Source organism: Salvia miltiorrhiza, chromosome 3 (genome assembly GCF_028751815.1).
Source record: "Salvia miltiorrhiza cultivar Shanhuang (shh) chromosome 3, IMPLAD_Smil_shh, whole genome shotgun sequence".
Classification (NCBI taxonomy): Eukaryota; Viridiplantae; Streptophyta; class Magnoliopsida; order Lamiales; family Lamiaceae; genus Salvia; species Salvia miltiorrhiza.
The window spans coordinates 46,071,139-46,089,742 of record NC_080389.1 but is presented as its reverse complement, the minus strand read 5'-3'; the positions used below and the strand labels follow the sequence as shown (position 1 = coordinate 46,089,742).

General features: G+C 39.3%; 1 long non-coding RNA gene across 1 annotated transcript; it reads right to left on the bottom strand.

Moving 5' to 3' along the window:
* Positions 1-10,565: 10,565 nt before the first annotated feature.
* Positions 10,566-12,738, bottom strand: LOC131016144 (uncharacterized). The gene is made up of 2 exons (XR_009098867.1): positions 12,119-12,738; positions 10,566-11,149 (listed from the first exon to the last, which is right to left on the bottom strand). It is a non-coding gene; the product is annotated as an uncharacterized LOC131016144 (long non-coding RNA).
* Between the last annotated feature and the right edge of the window lie 5,866 nt (positions 12,739-18,604).

Here is an 18,604-nt window from a genome sequence, read left to right as displayed (position 1 = left end):
GTGATGTCCATCTTTTATATCACGTTTTACTTGGTTGCTATTACTAAATTAATAATCACATACAAATATGTAGGATGTAAAAAATCATCATTTAGCATATAATAAGAAAAGGGGAAAAGACACATTTAGCCAAACTCACATAGTTAGAGACTTATATAGCCACAAGTTTAAAGTAGGACTTTAGTAACCAAAAGCCAATCAAATGACCAAACAGCCCTTCGTCTACAATCATGCTTAATTAATACATGCAAACAGTAATACCAGACCCAACATGCTTCCGTAACACTTCAAAATAATTCTAAACATAAATCAACAGTATACCTTTCGCCGAATGGTCACCTTCAGGAGTCAGTTCACGTCGCGTTTTACGGACCTTCTGCCTCCCCGGCCTTCGTCCAACCACGCACTCGCAAGAGATGGTTGCAACCTTCCTCCTTCACTGTGTTTCGACGTCCAATACTTTTGTTGATAAATGTAAAGAAAATATTTTTACTAAACCGAAAGTTGGGCAAAAACAAAGCGTTTAACGAGGAATTATAAAATATTTAATTTATTTCATAATAATCTCCCTAAGGGAGGAGACTAACTTGTTTAGCTACTCATTGGTAGCTAATACTTGTATACATAAAATAAAAGAAACTAAAAACTTAAAACTAAAAACCTTTGAAAACTAAAATTTAAAATACAAGGATAATTTTTCTAGAGAGAGAATGTGTTTGTGAAAATGTGTTGTGATTTTCGGATGCCTTCTTCTCTCCAGAGCTTGAGTTTATATAGAGGTTTGATCCCCTCTATAATTGCTTGGTAGTTGGCCTTGAATTCTTTCTTTGTGGCCAGCTATCTTGAATGTGACGTCCACCATCTTTTGTCGGCCATGATTGACGACACTAGTTAGTGCCTTCACATGGAGTTGAACCTTCCTTTATCCTTTTGTGATAATGGTTGGTGAGGTCCAGCTTCTTTATCTTCCACCCAACTTTGTCTTCTGCTTTTGGTGAGTGGAGTTCCTGTAGAATTACCCACTTTTGCTAGTGGATAGTTGATCCGTCATGTCTTCCACCCACTTTTGTCGTTTCTTTGTGGGTGCCTTCCTTGCTGTGAATCACATGATTCACTTTGCTTTGTCGGCCACCTTACTTTTTTGGTGCCCGAGGGTTTCTTCCCTTTGGAGTCTGATGCTCATCATGTTCATCAGACCGGAACCTCCTTCTGTCAGGCTTTGGGAAGAATCCTTTGTCGAATTCTGGCTCCTTCTGCGTTGAACATTGATCGCAGATTTTCTCAATCCAATGGCCCAGATGAGCCATGTTGCAAAATTTGCGACGAGTCTCTTTGCTCCCCGCTATCTTGTTTTCCCATAACATTTGCCGTTTTTTCTCGAAAGATTTTTCGGCAAAAGGGGTCGTAATTCCTGTCATTGTGTTAACCAGGAATGTTCCCAGATCTGAACTTTGGTAGAACTTGAATCTGGACTTCATTTTATCCATCTCTGTGAGACAGACCTATAGACCCCATGCTCGTCTCGTGGAAATTTGGTCCTCCTTGAATGTTGAGACGATTGCGGCCTGGAAATCGGGAACTTTGATCCGGTTCAGGGCTCCCGTGTCAGGTCTCCGAAGCTTGATGAAGTGGAAGGCTTCATGGATTCCTTTTCCAACTGGTTCTGGGGCCGCACTGAAACAGTACAATTCCAGAACATCTCCCCGTTTGAGGGACTCGTTGTTCTCCCATGCATCAAACACCATTTTTTGGATCCATTTGGGTAGACCCTTGATCTCGGTGAAGGCTGGAGCGGTGGTATAAACTGAGGCTAACGCCCCAAACTCATACCATTCTTTAACATCGTTTGGATTGGCTCCTGGAGTCGTCCAAACCCGTGGATATTTTCCTCCAACATCAACCCGACAATTTCCCGGATTAATGCCCTTTCTTGTGAGAAGTTTCTCCCACCTGTCCTGATACATCTGCCAAGAAGGAGAAATTTCAATAAAATTAGTATCAACCTTAACTTGGCCTGTCATTGGCCTAAGATTGATCTCTTCCTCTTTTACCCCAGAGGTGGAGGGTTGACATGTTGATTCAGGGTGTGACCCCTTAACAACATCTTCTCCTTGAGGGTCCGGCTGTGAAGCCATTGCCTTAGGACTTGTGCTAGGGGTACTTGAATCCCCTGCTACAGGTAATCCGCCCTGTACGGAAAGCATTGCTTTAATCCGATTATCTCGGATAACGCGCAAGAGCGGCTTGTTGAGTACTTCTTGAAGATTGAACATCTTCATGAAGCATGCATCAATTTGGTTAGATACTTGAGCTTCATCAGCCGCTTGTATCTTCCCTGCTTATTTGGTGTGTAAAACACACTTCTGTCATTCCTGTTGTAGCAACTCTAAACTTTCAAAGAGCTGCGCCTGTTTTGCTTCGATGGCCTCCACCTCAGGGTGCTCCATCCCTTGTTAGGAAATTTGCAAGAACATTTTGATCAGATTTCAAGATGACAATATCATAACCATAATATTGGCATTCTGCTTGCCATCTAAGCAATCTAGCCTTTTCAGGTTTAGATTCAATCTTTTTTGTTAAGAAAGCTTTAACATTAGTGTTATCAACTTTCAAAACGAATTTCTTAGCAAGTAAGAAAAGAGGCCATTTTTTGAACGCCTTTCGCACTGCAAAGAATTCCTTCTCGTTGATGTGTCATCGCACAGCTTCGTTGTCGGAGAAAAGACCGCTACAATATCTGCAAGGTTCTTCTCCATATGGGGTGATCTTTGTGAGCACAGCTGCCCACCATGAATCACTCGCGTTTGTATAGAGGACCAAGTCATCCTCGTCTTGTGGTATTGAAAGTTTCGGGAGATTTTTGCAAATCTCTTTCAACTTCTTCATACCCTCCCGATGCTCCTCCTTCCATATAAATGGAACATCTTTCTTCAGTAGTGGACTGAAGACTTTTCTCTGTTCTGCAAGGTTTTTGATAAACATCCATGCAAAGTTGACAACTCCGAGAAAACTTTGGAGCTGCTTCTTCTCCTTGAGATCCTCTGGGAAATTCTGGACTTTTTCCACAATATGGTCTTGTAGAATCATTCCAGATTCATCGATCTCAATACCCAGAAACTCCATCTTCTGGGTGGCTATGACTGCCTTCTTTTCAGACAGCACTAGTCCTTCTTGTTGACAAACATCCGCAAAGATTTCCAGATGCCTAACATGTTCATGAATGTTCTTTGATGCAATAAGGATGTCATCAATATAAACAAACATAAACGAAGAATAATCTTTAAAGAGATTATCCATCTTCCTTTGGAATATCTGAGGCGCGTTGGCTAACCCCAGTGGCATGACATTCCAGACATAATGTCCTTGTGAAGTTGAGAAGGCTGTGAACTTCTTACTCCTTTCCTCCATGCGAATCTGGTAGAAACCTGACTTGCAATCAAACTTTGAGAATACCCTTGCACTTCTGATGCAGTTGATAAGGTGTTCTCTGCTTGGGATGAAATATCCGTCAAACTCAAGAATATCATTAATCCCTTTGTAATTAATGACCAATCTTGGTTTTCCTCGCTTGATCTCCCCATGATTTCTCACCAGAAATCCAGGACTGCTGTAGGGCGACTTCCCTGGTTCGATCAGCTTCAAATCAAGGTGTTCCTTGATTATACTCCTCATATCCTGTTGATCTTGAGTGTTCATCAGGATAGGTCTGAACCTTACGAACTCATGCTCCTTTCCAGTTTTAACTTTCAAGGTAGCTTTGAGCTGGTTCTTGTCCCACCATGCCAAAGGATTCTCATGGTAACACTTCTGAATCCTCCTTTTGACGTCGGCTAAGGACACCTGTTCTTCTTCCTTGATATCTTGGTGTGATATCAGGGAGACTTTGAGGATTTGGGTTTCTTCCTCGGAGAGATCTGGGAATCCCTCGATTCTGCATTTGAGCATAATATCTCTGAATCTCCGTTGATCCTTCATTTGTGGTCGTCGGAGTCTGCCATCATCACCACGCTTGCTGCGGAATTTGATTGGCATCGAGCGATTAAAAGCTCCGTTGAGCCTCTGCACAATGATCTTGTGGTCACAATTGGTTGTGAACACCAGCCTCCTGGCCTCATTGTCCTGTGTATACCTCTTGAAGGTTTGCAGAAAATTATTTCCAAATAATATATCTGCTCCGGTATCATGGAAATATATCGGTGGAGTCTTGACCTTGTACCAAGGTGTCTGTCCTGCACCTCCGATCAATATTTCCGTCTGTTTTACTCCCTTTGATAGGAGCAAAATCTTTTTAGAGAAATCTCTTCCCGCAATTCGAGGCAGTTCTTCTTCAACTTCTGCTGGAAAGACTCCTCGTTTTGCTGTACAGATTCCTGCTCCTGAATCCACATAAGCAGCAAAATATTCTGCTTTGAATTTTTCGTATAACATCCCAACAGAGATGTATATTGAGAATGGACTTGTCATTGGATCATCAATCTTTTGCGTCCGATTGTGATCTCCATTCCTCCTGCTTTCCATGACCATGGCGGATATTTGTCAAGGAAATCTCATCCTAAGATCAGGACGTCAGCTTCTTCTCCGGCTTGGCCTTCGACTTGGATTTCAAAGCCTCCGACCTCCAGAATTCCGATATATCGGTTGCTTTTTGGATTTGCCAGATGATACAACGTGTCGCAAGGAAACTGGTTTTTCCTTTCGGTTGTATCAAATCTTGTGGAAACCTTTCTCCATCCTTCGGGACATTTGAGCTTGATTCTCATGTTCGGGATTGGTGTTTCCTGAATCGCCCTTCTTTCATATGAATGAGAGAAGCTTCTTGTAATAGGCCCTGAAGTTAGCCTATTTCCCTGGAATGATAGCCTTGGTGCTCCCATTCTGAGACTCTGATCATGGCTTAGCACCTGCTTGTCTCCAACGTCGATGTCGATTTCCCTGATTTGGGGAATTTCCACTCGGTTTGGATTGACTGCCTTGGCTACCTCCTTGAATATTTCTGGAATTTCAATAAACTCTTTTCCCAGAAATAATTCCGTGTGATGGGAATTTGATAAGGCATACGAGACTTGATAAGTCAGTGAGTATGGCCTATTTCCTCCCGTCATAAGCTCCTTCCGTTTGTAGTCCTGATAGAGTGTCAGGGCTCTGCTGAAGGATGAATCTTGTAGATTATAAGCGATTTGTGGGTAGAATTCGGTTATAATCTTATTGGCATAGAGATTGCCTGAAAAAGCTCCAAGAACTGATTCTTTGGCATCTCTAATTCTCTTGTCGCAGAGTGCAACATCAATTGGTTGGTCTGTCCCTGGGAAGAGGGAAGATTTGATTATCAATTGAATTGCTCCAATATGAATCCATTTCATCGTATTCGCGACTTCTGGCTTCATTCTTTGAAGATCCCGCCGTATATCTTCGGCTGGAACAAGTTGGATCTCCACCTGATTACTTGTAATCTCGATTGGAAGCGCCATTTCTCGGTTGGTAACGCCGAAATAGACATGATGCCTCCTTTTGGATGGAATCAAGCTTTGAAAAACTTGATTCATTCTTCCACTAGAAAACCCTTGGTAGGTTCTAACTTCCTCGATTTCCTTCTTGAGTTTTTTCACGAGCTTCTTCACCACCACTTCTTGTAGAATCAGAAAATGGCTAATGAATCCATTCTGATCCTCCTTCTGGGTATGGTAGACCTCGTGTTCTTCTTTAGTCTGACTCGTTTCCGGTTGATCCATCGGTCATCTCCGACTCTTCAGAACTAAAGACTTCTTCTTGTTCGTATATACTCTCATCAGAGGATATATCTTCGAACTGATATACGGGTATCAATTCCTGGTGGTAGATAGCATCTTCGATATCCGGTGTGGATTCGAATCTTCTTATCTTCCTTTTCTCGTTGTCTGGGCAATTGGTTGAAATATGCCCCTTTGCACCGCATGTCCAGCAGTTGCAATCTTTGAAACTTTCATTTGCTTTGGCTTGAGTACGCCTGAAAGTTTTCCTTGCCGGGATTCTCTTTTGGGATGAGAATCGGTTCCTGGATGGTCCGCTCCGTTGGCCTGATTTGTAGGAGCGTGCCTTCTGTCTGGTCTACATAGTTCTTGGCTTCCAAGAACTGCTCCTTTATTTTCTTTCATAGGGTTGATACCTATGTCTCTTTCTACTCCTCCGTTGATACAGCAACTCGGCTCCAATCTCTGTCGGAAGATCAAGATTGTCGCACATCAATGGAGAGTCTTTATTGAGCTTCCTCAATTTCTTGAGGTTTCTCTGGTCCGCCGCCTTTTGGCACCATTCGGACAGCTTTTTGTGAACATAGGACATCCGCCTTGATGTACTATCCAGTGGATAATCTCCTGGTGACACGTATTCGTTGATGAACATTTCCCTCCATGGACTCGGAAACTTTGTAAAAAAGAGGTCCCTGGCAATCCGATCATCAACTGACCCCATATGAGTATATAGGGTATAAAGACGCAGAAATTGATCAAGAGCTTTTGGCTCGAGCACCACCAATCTTAGATTGTAAAGTGCCTTTTGATACTTCTTCCGCTTTTCGTCTCCTGCCGCTTCGAAGAAACCCATTCCAAGGAAATGGATTTTCACCTGGTGTGAAGCAACATTGAGGATTTCCAGAGCTAATTCTTTTTTGAACAACTCGTTCTTTGCCTCAGTTGACGCTGTTTCCCAGAATTGTTTTAGCATTCCGGAAAAGCTTGCCTCGAAGATTTTGATAAATTCTTCTTTATTGTACTCCATCGTGGCAATCAAAATCTTCATGGCTGAAGTCCAGTCGTCGATGAGAATTTCCCAATTTTTAAAACTGGCTTCATCAAGGTTGAGAATCAATCCATAGGGGTGGATTGGTTCTAGTGTGACCTTTCCTACAGGTGTATCCTGCATTTTGGGCCATCTCCTTTTTCTGGTTCGCTGTTGATGAACTTCCTCCTCACGAACCCTATCTCCTCTGGATGATCCTTCGGGTTGATACTCTTGTTTAGGCATCTCCCCTCCTTGGTTCATCTTTAGATCTACCATATTTAAATTAGCAAATGATTCTACTAATTCTTGTAGATCCTCCAATCCGATTCGATCAAGGCTATTCATGAGATTTGCCTTTCATGATTCGGATTATGTCCTCCGGGCTCAAATCCTTGGGCTCGGCTTTGATTGGTAGTGGATACGTCGGGTCTTTGGACCATTTATTCCGAATTCTTCCGGAACATGGTTTTCGCCTTTCGATTTCCTCCACCTTCTTCTGGATATCACGCAAGAGGGTCAGGATTTCCTCTTGTTTGAGTGATATTCTGCTTAACTCCATCGGTAGATCATACAGCTTCACGCCAAAATATTCTACCGTTCTTTGGATCTCCTGCAAGTTGACGTTGTCGGAAGAGTTTGGCTCGATCTTGTGGTAGCCTGGATAAGCTACTCCCGCCTTGTCCTTTGGTTCCATCAAATATGATATTGTTGATGGAGGTTGTCTCTGGCTCGTCTGTTTGCCGCTTTGGCCACGGCATTCTCCAGTAAGGCATCAAGATGCCCCCGAAAGTCCGTAATGATCTCACGGATAGTTTCCTCGTCCTCGGTAAGGTTGAGCATGAGTGCTCTCCAACACCATCGTAATTCACCCATTAGGTGACGTGCCTCTCTTTCCAAAATTTGGAAAGATATCCTGTATACAAGACATCTCGGACATTCGTCCGGATCCATTCCAATTCAATGGAGTCTCCTCCCACATAGGTTAATCCACTTAGGTTAACTATAAAATAAATTAAACATAATATAATTCCTCATTAAAAACCCGCTCTGATACCATTTTGAGAAGCGGGGGATCAGCACTATAATTAAGCCATTTTTCAATACTTGTACACAGTTGAATCACAACGTGCACAGTTGACCTAGGGGCGCAATTGTCTTTAAAGAGGATTTTGGCTAGAAAAGTCATTCTTTAAAAGAGGTGGTTAAAAAAGTCATAAACTGTGTGCTTTAGGCTACAAATGTCAATTCTCACATAAGAAAATGACTTAATCATATGTGACAGTCCGACCATTTCAAAATCTCTCAACTCTTATTTATTTATAATCATTCCCATTATATAAAATAGCATGTAACTCGTCGAAATTCGACAAAAAATCACTTTACGTTATTATTTATTATTTTTATGGTTATATCATATGAAATAGTTTGTATATCAGTTATTTTTTTAATTAATTTGATTTGATCAAATTAAATTGGTGGTACAATATTTGAAATTGTATTAATCTCAATCACTTTTGTCAATTAAATGTTAATTTTAGGTTGGGATAATAGAAATATCATTTTATATAAGTTTTCATTTGATAAAGTTTTATAAAAGGTTGATATGCGATTGAAGATTTTATAAATTTATAAAGAAAAAAAATTATAAATTTGATGTAGGATATAATAGAAGATTAATGTGCCTCATTTGCTGTAATCGTATAAAAAAAATATTTATTTAAGTTTGTATTTAAAAAAAAAATTGACAGATAAGAAATAATTTAATTAAGACCACATTTGTCATCTAAGTATCATCTTATATGGACCTTATAAAATCAAATCATTATCTGTAGCTCAAAATACCACATTTGACTTTTGAACATCGAACTTTTGAGCATTATCTCATCTGAAGCTTGAAACACCAAATTTAACATTTGAGCATTATCTCGTCTGGATCTTACAAACCATAAATTACTTGTGGATACCATCTCGTCTGGAGTTTGCAAGACTATAATTAACTTATGAGAATCATCTTGTTTAGAACTTAACAGATCACATATGACTTCTTAATATCCTCTCGTCTCGAACTTGAAAGACTATAACTATGTTTTAAGCATCATCTCATCTAGAACTTGAAAGACCGTAATAGTTATGAACATCATCTTGTCTGGAGCTTGAAAGATAATAACTGACTTATGAGCATAATCTAATTTGGAGTTTGAAAGACCATAATTGTCATGACCAGGCTTAACTAAGGATAGTTAATTCGAGGAATCGTGACCAAGGGAAGGAATTAAGAAGCAGGAATAAGAAAGGGCATAAATTCATAAAGGTGGATCGAATGTTTGCACTGAACCGAAAGAAAACTCTAACACATAAAGAAGTCACTATTTATAAACTGGAAAAGATTATAACGAGCAAAAAAGTGTAATTTACATATAAAGATCATAATGGAAAATGCTTATTGTGATTTCTAAACAAAACAAGTGCTCCTAGCGGAATGACTGTCTTGAAAAACATGTTCAAGACATACATCTCAGTATTTACATTCAAAATAACAAAAGGATCGTCGACACCATATCATCATCGCCTCTGCTCAACCTGCACGTTTATAAATACATACAGGGCTGAGTTTAAAATACTCAGTGGACACGAGCCAAAGCTATATACATGCATATTAAGCTGTAATCGTCATGCCTTTTCTCATGGCGCACAAAAGTTTTAGTAAAAACTCTGTACCCACTAGTCATTTTACTTATACTAAAATTCGTCTGATCAGACTATATTTCTTCGTATTCTACCATATTTGCAATGATAACTGTGCGGCGAGAAGATGGCCACCTTCTACGGTCACAGACCAGCTGATACGTTAAACCGGCTTACGATCCCTTGTGTACACTAATCCTGTTAAACATCTGGATAGAACATGATCCGAATTGGATTAAAATAACTATTGGTGCCAAATAGGTATCATACATAAATCTTAAAATTGATAGGCAGTGATAATAGTTCACAAATTTTGTTTAACTACAACGTAATTAAAACCTCAAATTTTACATAAGAAAGCCCACCTGATCGTGGCCTAACGATACAAATATTTCTGAACTATTGTTTTACCCGCTTTCTTGTATCTGACCTTCAGTATAAATTAGCTGACTAATAAATAATGAAAAAATAATATGGACTTGATTTAAAAGAATACTTGTGTTGGTCTTAAGGTGATAGTTCTATTGAAAATTATGGTATAAAGACTAGCTGTTATTTGGCAAATCTACCAATAAATACCAACATATTAACTAAACAAAGACTTAAACTGCGATAATGATAACTCTAGCGTTAATCATAACTTTACTCGCACTAATTTAATAAATAACCATTAACTAAAATAATTCAACTTGTTTAGGAAATTTAATTAACCAATCTAATTATTAGTCTCAAATTAAAAATAAGGTTAAGTACCAAATTTCCCCCTATCGATGGCGTCCCTATCGCGTACAGGACCCTATAGTCAGGGTAAGCGTTGTTTACTAACTCAACGTGGCAAAATCACACCAAATACCCCCCGCTACTTAACGGATGTTAACACCGTTAGAAAAAATATATATTTTTTTAATTATGGTGGGCCCCAGCTCTCACTTTCTCTCTCAATTCCGGCCAGATCTCGGCCCTTCCTCCACTGGACCACCCTCTTCTCCTCCAGCTCCAAACCCAGCAGCTTCCCCCGCCCCTGAAACCCTCCAAATCCGCCACCTCCTTCCTCCCCAACTCCTCTGACCCGGTCCGCCTTGTGACACTCAAATCCATTTTAATTTTAAATGAAAACGCACGCGGAAAAACTATGAATATAAATAAATATTTAATGTGAAAATAAGAAAAGAAACATTTTATTTAAAATACTTTACTCAAAATAACATTTTTAAGTAATGCTAAATTCAAAACATTTGATTCGCCATTCGACCTTCCACGCGCCTTCGGCCTTTAAAAACCTGAAAATGTTAAGTATGGGATGAGCATACAGGGTACACTCAGTGTGGGAACATGCAATCATTGTCCACGTTAATAAAATGAGAATCACATATGATCAATACATTCGTAACTGAAAGTCGCACGGTGGCATACCAAGGACCTTTCTGTCCTGGACCGATTGAGCCGGCCCCTGGCGACTGGTTGCAACCATAACTTTAACATGAAATCGCATTGTGGCATACCAAGGACTGTGAAGTCCTGGACCCATTGAGCGGGCCCCTAGCGATATAATTTAATGCAACTCACATATGGTAAACACATAATATTAAAATGGACAAAGATTAACCACAGCATGTACTGAAATAAATCCCACACCTGAATTTGAACTTCAACTTGAAAGCTAATTCTGAGTAATTCAAACAAAATATACGTCCTAGTCGCGCCGCACCTAGTCAGATAAATTCAAATAATAAAATATAAGGGCCTAATTGAACTTAAAAATAATAATAATAGTACTAGTTTAAATCTTAAGAATTTATTATCATAAAATCATTTGAAAATAATTGGTCTAATGAATAATAAAAATGCATGCTTCTTTTGAGTTGGGTTTTAATAAAATCAGGTCCAATGTAATAATGAAAATTTAAAAAAATATGAAGTCCATATGATATTTAAAAAGAGCCCAATCATTTAATAAAATTAAGCCCCAATTAAAGCCCATTCCCCAGCCCATCATCTAATCTCAACTTAAATTCACCCACACGCACACCAACACACAAACTCACGCAGTCTCACTCCCTCTCAGCCCTCCTCCCTCTCATCTTCTTCCTATCTCCCTTCTTCCCTCATCTCTCGCCCTCGCCTCTCATCCCCCTCTGTCCTTCTCTTCGCCGCCTGCCAGTGCCACCGCCCCGTCCTCATCTCCTTCACCTCCTGGCCGACAGCAGCAGCGGGGCTGCCATCGCCGCCCTCTGCGTTGACAGCAGCACCGCCCCGCCACCTGCTCTCTCTGTCCGCCCGGAATAGCACGGCAGCGGCCAAAGCCACCGCGCCGCGGCCTCTGGCTCCTCCCTCGTCGGTCGCCACCCCGGCTTCTCTCCGCCGGCTGCCATGGCGTACAGCGCCGGCGGCGTGGCTCCCCTTCTCCTATTGCTTACGCCGCTAACTATTAACCGCCGCCGCTTCACCGGCGGTCCAGCATCCGCTCACCAACAACTCCCCGTCTCCACTCTACTTCTATGTTTCTAATTTCATTTTATTCTTTCTTTTGATTATTACAGAAAAATAAAATGATTATGCATCTGCTATGGATTCTATTATGCTGTGTAGAATAAATAGGATTTTGGGGAGTTTGGTTTTTGCCTAAAATAAAATAACCGATGTACTGAAATGAAACTACAGAAATAATTAAAGTTACCAGCTGAATGAGAGTAGCAGAATGAGATATGTGGTGAGAGGAAACATCAATGGTTGAATTTACGGTTTTGAAAGGTTTTGAAATCTTTTCAGAAAATGGAAAGAAGTAAACATGATAAAAATGAGGCGGTGGAAACTGGTAGATAAACTTTAAATTGAATGAATTTCATGATGCACAAGACTATTAAATTAAAATGATGCGTGCTCCCCAAGAATTAAAGAAATGTGGCTGAGGAATAAACATAAAAATGTGGCTGAAAAGAAAGGCACGTAATTTTTATCTCAAGGAATTAGTAAAGGAAAGAAATTAATGCTCACAATTTACTAAAAAATGTCATGGGATTTTACTATATCATTAGTCCAATATCAAGAAAATAAGAATAAAAATATAATTAAGGTCTAATATGTAAAATAAAATGTAATCGTGGTCCCATCTTAAATCAGAGTATTAGATAATATAAATCTATATTTTTTTTAAAGGCATAATTTATAATTTAAAGTGATATATCTAACTAGGGGCGCAACTAGATTAAACACAAACTCGACTCATAGATATATATTTTAATAACTAAAAAATATAATAATTTTCAAATAAAATTTGCAAATGAAGTAAATGGTTTTGGGCTGTGACACGCCTTCTCTCTCACCCGCATCTGGACTAAGGTTTGGCTGAAACTTGCGTCGCCTAGGGTTTCTCTCTGTAGCGCGGCGCTGCCGCACGCTACTCCACAGTCCCACGTCGGCCGAAACATTCCCGTCGCTACCGCGATTCAATGCCCCACCTGCGATTGGCTGCTGTGCCTTTGCACGACGGTCGTGCTGGTAAAGGATGATGTAGCATCCCCAACTGCCGATGACGCTGAAAGGAACTACATCTAGGGCGACTGTCATCTACAGACAACGCTGGCCACCATAGCGCTTGCCGAAGGCACAATAGTGCTTGCCCGATTCCAAACGGAAAAACTGAACCACCGGTTGAATTTGGGTTCGATTCCGGTGAGGAAGGGTAGAGATTTGGCCGGAATTGAGAGAGAGAGAGAGAGCTGGGGCCCACCATAATTAAAAAAAATCTAACGGCGTTTTAACGGTGTTAAAACGCGGATGGAAAATTGGTTCGATTTTGCCACGTTGAGGTAGTAAACAGCGCTTACCCTGACTATAGGGTCCTATACGCGATAGGGACGCCATCGATAGGGGGGAAATTGGTACTTAACCCTTAAAAATATAATAGTCTAATAAAATAATTTAAGGGTCCAATTTCATTAAATTATATCCATAACTTAATCTACTATCAAGGCCCAATAGAAACTTTATTTTAATAAGCCTATTAGGAATAATAATAATAAGCCCATCACTGGCCCAAGTATCATTTAAGCCCAACTAAATTAATTACTTAGATTTAATAAATAAATAAATAAATCTAGAATTTTCTTAAAATGAAAGCAGATTTATCTCTCTCTCTCTTCTGTTTGCGGTGGCCGCCGCGAGCCGCGGCTGCGGATTTAGCGCCGACGATCGTCGCCGCCTCTGCTTCCCCTCTCTTCCTCGCTCACTCCGCATCCATCTCCTTCTCACATCTGTTTCTCTCTCTATCTTATTCTTTGTCTCTCTCTTCCTTGCTCAATCTCTCTCTCTCTTTGTTGTTGGCGGCCACCCCGGACCACGATGGTGCGGGCAGCATTAACGGTCGCCTCCGCCGCAGTGGCTCTGTTAGACATATAAGTTAGGGAGCTCTAACTTAACCCAAAACCATGGTCAAGGGTAAGGGTTGACCCCCTCTTATTGACCATTCCACACTTTCACATGGAACTGATGTGGGATATCGTAACAATCCATCCCTCATTAAGACCGAACGTCCAGGGACGACTCTCACTCTGTGAAGCCTTGGATCGACCCAGGCAGGTCGCCTTCGAGCCCCTGGAGTCGTGCGACACTCTCCCCAGGTAGCCCTCTCCCGTAAACTTCCGGATATGGCAGGTTGGACCAAATTGTTAGACTTATAAGTTAGGGAGCCTTAATTTAACCCAAAACCATGGTCAAAAGTAAAGGGTTGACCCTCTTATATACCATTCCACACTTTCATGTCGAACCGATGTGGGATATCATAACAGGCTCGCGACTGCAATTGTAGTCTCTTCCCCCTGTTCTAATTCTTTTTCTTTTTCTCTATTTAATCTATTGAAAAACTTATACTTAGTAATGCCTAATTATCTCCCTATTTTAGGAATCGGCCGAACGCCATCGACTCAAGATGTCTCCGACGAGGCAACTCTGTTTCCTAATATCGCTGCTCAAATTATTATTATTATCATCATCATCATCTATGTTTGTTTTCTTTATTGATTTACTGAAAAACTAAGGCTTTGATGGTAGGGAACATACCGTGTTTGTGGAAATTAGAGTTAGAAATGTGTTTGAAGCTATTATTCAATCTTGTTATTCTTGATTGCTGCTCTAATACAATGAATAATGCACTTTAATAAGAGTTACAACCTGCTTGGTGAATTGAGTTGCTGTGAAAGTCTTTTGTTTGATTCTCATGAGTTGCTGTGAAAGTCTTTTGGTGAATTTAGTTACTATCATGCGAAATTCGGCGGACTATGAGACTCGCGTTGTTGAAAATCTTTTGTTGATTCTCATAGCAGATTACTTGAGTCAGACTGGTGTGGTTTTGATAAACAGTTTGTGTAGGTGCAGTTTGTAATACATGAGGTCAGTTTGCTAAAAGGTTTTGCAAGTAAAATGTGAATCTAAGTACATATTGTAAAACACAATCAATTTTCTTTTACCAAAGCCTTGTTGACTTGATAACAGTTAGTCTAGCAAAGTAACCATGCAAGCAACATAACAGTAAAAGAAAATTTAAGTTAGCACATAAGAATTTTTACGTGGTTCGGAGCAACTCTTCCTACATTCACGACCTTGATCCTCAGGGTAATCCCTTAACCTTGTACTTAGCAATTTCTGTGGTTGCAATCTCGCTGCTTAGCAATTTATACAGTTGCAGTCTCGTACTTAGAAATTTCTATTGTTGCAGTCTCGTTGGCAATTTACGTGGTTGCAATCCCGTACTTGACAACTTTTGTGGTTGCGATCATGTTGCTCGCCTACTTTCACACTTCTCACTCAAGGCTTACTCGTCGATTTCTCCTTACTTCTTCACTTTGTCTTAACAGCTTGGTGAAAAGTTATAGAAGGGGGGTTTATCCAACTAAGTGAACACATTGTTACAATGAATAGTTTCTGAAGATCAGTGTGTTCAATGCTAGGCTTAGGATGTTTACATTGAAAACGCCTAGTCTACAAACTACAAATGTATTACAAGTTATACGCTTGGAATTTACAATGAAGATCTAGTTCCTATTCATGAGAGTTGTCGGAATCTAAGAATGTAGTCTAACAATACACAACAACTTCATGTTTTCCACCACCACCACCACGCGTCTGTTTCTTCCGATGTATATATAGACCGAAAAATGAATCTAGTTGTTAGACATAACCTTCTTCAGATTTTGATATGATGTCCTCTTTGCATTCTTCCCGTTGTAGCAAGGAATGGCTAAGATGAAAGATCTGCACATCCGTACTTGATGTTGTTGTCCAACAATCATCCTTTGTACTTTATTCTGAAAAGTGGGATTCACATTTAATGCATATTCAGAGGCATTTAATGTTTGGAAGAGTTTACGCTTTAGGGGCTGACTTTGCTTTGAGCCTTTTGACTAAAGAATTGACGTGACATGAATGAATCTAAGCACAAATCAGCATGTTGTCCTTTAGTAAGTCCACTAGGTTAAACTGATGCTTTTATCAGCTGAGCATTTAGAGCAGCAAAGTCCTCGTACTCTGTGGTCTGGGTACGAACCCCGATCAACTCAGCCGCATTGCTGACTCTTTAGCTTGGGATGTTCCCATCAGCCTGGGACTCCGGCTGGATTTTCAGTTGGGTCAAGCAACATTCGACTTCTTTAGTAAACTACATCAGCTTAGAATATTTGTGATATTCATAAGTTATGTTTTGGTCATCAGCAAGGTTCCATCGTTGGTTTTGGCATTCCATCAAATATAGAATTCTCCCAATATATATATATATATATATATATATATATATATATATATATAGGGGAGGGCTAGAATAAAAACACTCTTAAGTGTATAAAATATAAATGATTTTCAGCCCTTAGATCATCAAGATCTACGGTTGATTCGTAACCCTCTTGGATGAATTCGTGGTCCTGAGTTCGAATCCCAAAGGTATTAAAAAATATTTTTTGCAATTCGTAACTCTGTTGGATAAATTCATACGTGTTCTACATAAAATTCGTACATTAAGAAACGTTTATATTTTATACACTTAAGAGTGTTTTTATTCTAGCCCACCCCTATATATATATATATATATATATATATATATATATATATGGTGTGGTTTTATTGAGAATGCTAAATATTTTGAGAATTAAGAATAATGAATAAATCAATAATTTATTCGAATAAACCAATAAATCTGATGAACGTATCTATTTAATCTAGTGAAAATTCCACCATCTCAAGAATTCGAACCCATGCCCAAATAGCGGTGCAAATAAGCCGAGCAGAATACTAGCAGGCTCGAGCTCGGTTCGTTTAAATATGCGGGTGTTTGAGCTCGGCTCAAGCTCGATTCGAGCTTTTATCTTGATGATTGAGTTCGGCTCGTCACCCGCTTACCAAGCTTGAGCTCGGTGCAAGTTCAGCTCGGGTGATGTTGCTCGATAAAGTTGAATTCGAGCTTGAGCTCGAGCTCGGCTCATTTGATGTTTGTATATATGATGTTCAAGCTCGAATTTGTTATAAATTTAAGAAAATTTTCTTAAGTAATATGTTATTCGAGCTCGAGTTCGACTCGTTTAAGACTCGTGCACTAACTCGATTGAAGGCTCGACTGAAGGTTCGTGAACAGGCTCACGAACAATCAAATCCGAACATATTCACGAGCTCAATGAGCCGAGCACTGTCAGACTCAAGCTCGACTCGATAAAAATCTCGAGCTCGAAATTAGGCTCGAGCTCGACTCGTTTATTATCGAATCGAGTTTCGAATGAGCTTTTTTTTAGTCGAATCTTGAATAGCTTGTGAGTAGCTCTATTCATTTGGAGCCCTATGCCCAAATGCTTGTTCAATGAATTGTGATGGATTGTTGAATGAATTGTGGAGAAATAAAGAATGAAGTACTTGGCTGGAGTATAACTCATTTGATAAAAGTGAGCAACTTTTGCAAAAAAAACCTCAATTGTGATGTTGAGTGTTGAGAAAAGCTAGCAGGTAAGTATGATTTGATTTAAATTATAAGTGTTGCAATGCAAAGAGTAAGGAAAAGACATGACGTGACAATTGAAATGCTGTAGAAATTCTTTAGGGTTTTGCTGAATTAAAATAACTCGATTAATATGTGATGTATAAAAATTTAAATAATTGATATTTACAAAAACTTTTATAAATATTTTTTTTGAAATTAAAATAAATTTATTTTCATTTTACGGACGTTAATTATCTTAAAGTTCTAAATTTAAAAATTACTTAAACTTAATAAGAAAATAACGTAGTATTACAATTTACATATCTAAAAAGAAATTCAAATTTATTTCTGCACTACCAAGTTCCAACGTATATAAACTTTAGCAAAAAAAGTGAAATCAAAGCATGAGAATTCATATTGGGAAGTAGAAAATAAAAAACTGATAAGTAGGCCCATTACATGCGGTGCTTTCTTGGAAGCGATTGTGCTTCTTCTATCTCCTCTCTCCTCTCCTTTCATAATGCAAATAAAAAAATAAAAAATTGGTAACTGGGCTCATTTCATGTGGTGCTTTCTTGAGAGTAATTGTGCTTATTCTCTCTTATCTCTCATCTCCTTTCCTCGTTTAATTTTCCCCACAATAATGCTTCCTTGGACTTTTCACTAAATTCCCATCAAATTACCACAATTACGGATGCCCTTAGCATCACGCCACATGGGATTCAAAACCTTTCATAGTAGATGCTCTAAGTAGAATTTAAAATTTCGAAAACAAATTTAATACAAACCAAAACCAATTTCGAAGATTTTTCTTGAGCTTACATTGATTGTATGGACTTTACATAAACAAGCTCGTTTTGAAAGATTGTGTTGTATTGACAAATTAGAAATGTAATCCTCATTTACGTTTTGCTTCGACGATGTAATATAGTTAACGTGATTGTGTGTTTGTAACTCAACAAGTCAACATGCATAAGTTAATTATATAGATAGACTTTCTCATCTAGTTATGCTTCAAAGATGTCTTTAGTGAGATTGTGCCGCAACAACTAGATTTAATCTATAAACCTATAAATAATATAATTATGCACATTATTGCAACGAAACAACTAACTAATAAGCAAACTTGAGATGGAAGTTTGGTAATTAAATTGGTCTTAGAATAAAGACTCCACCAAATGATGAAGCCTAGGATCAGACTTTCAACTC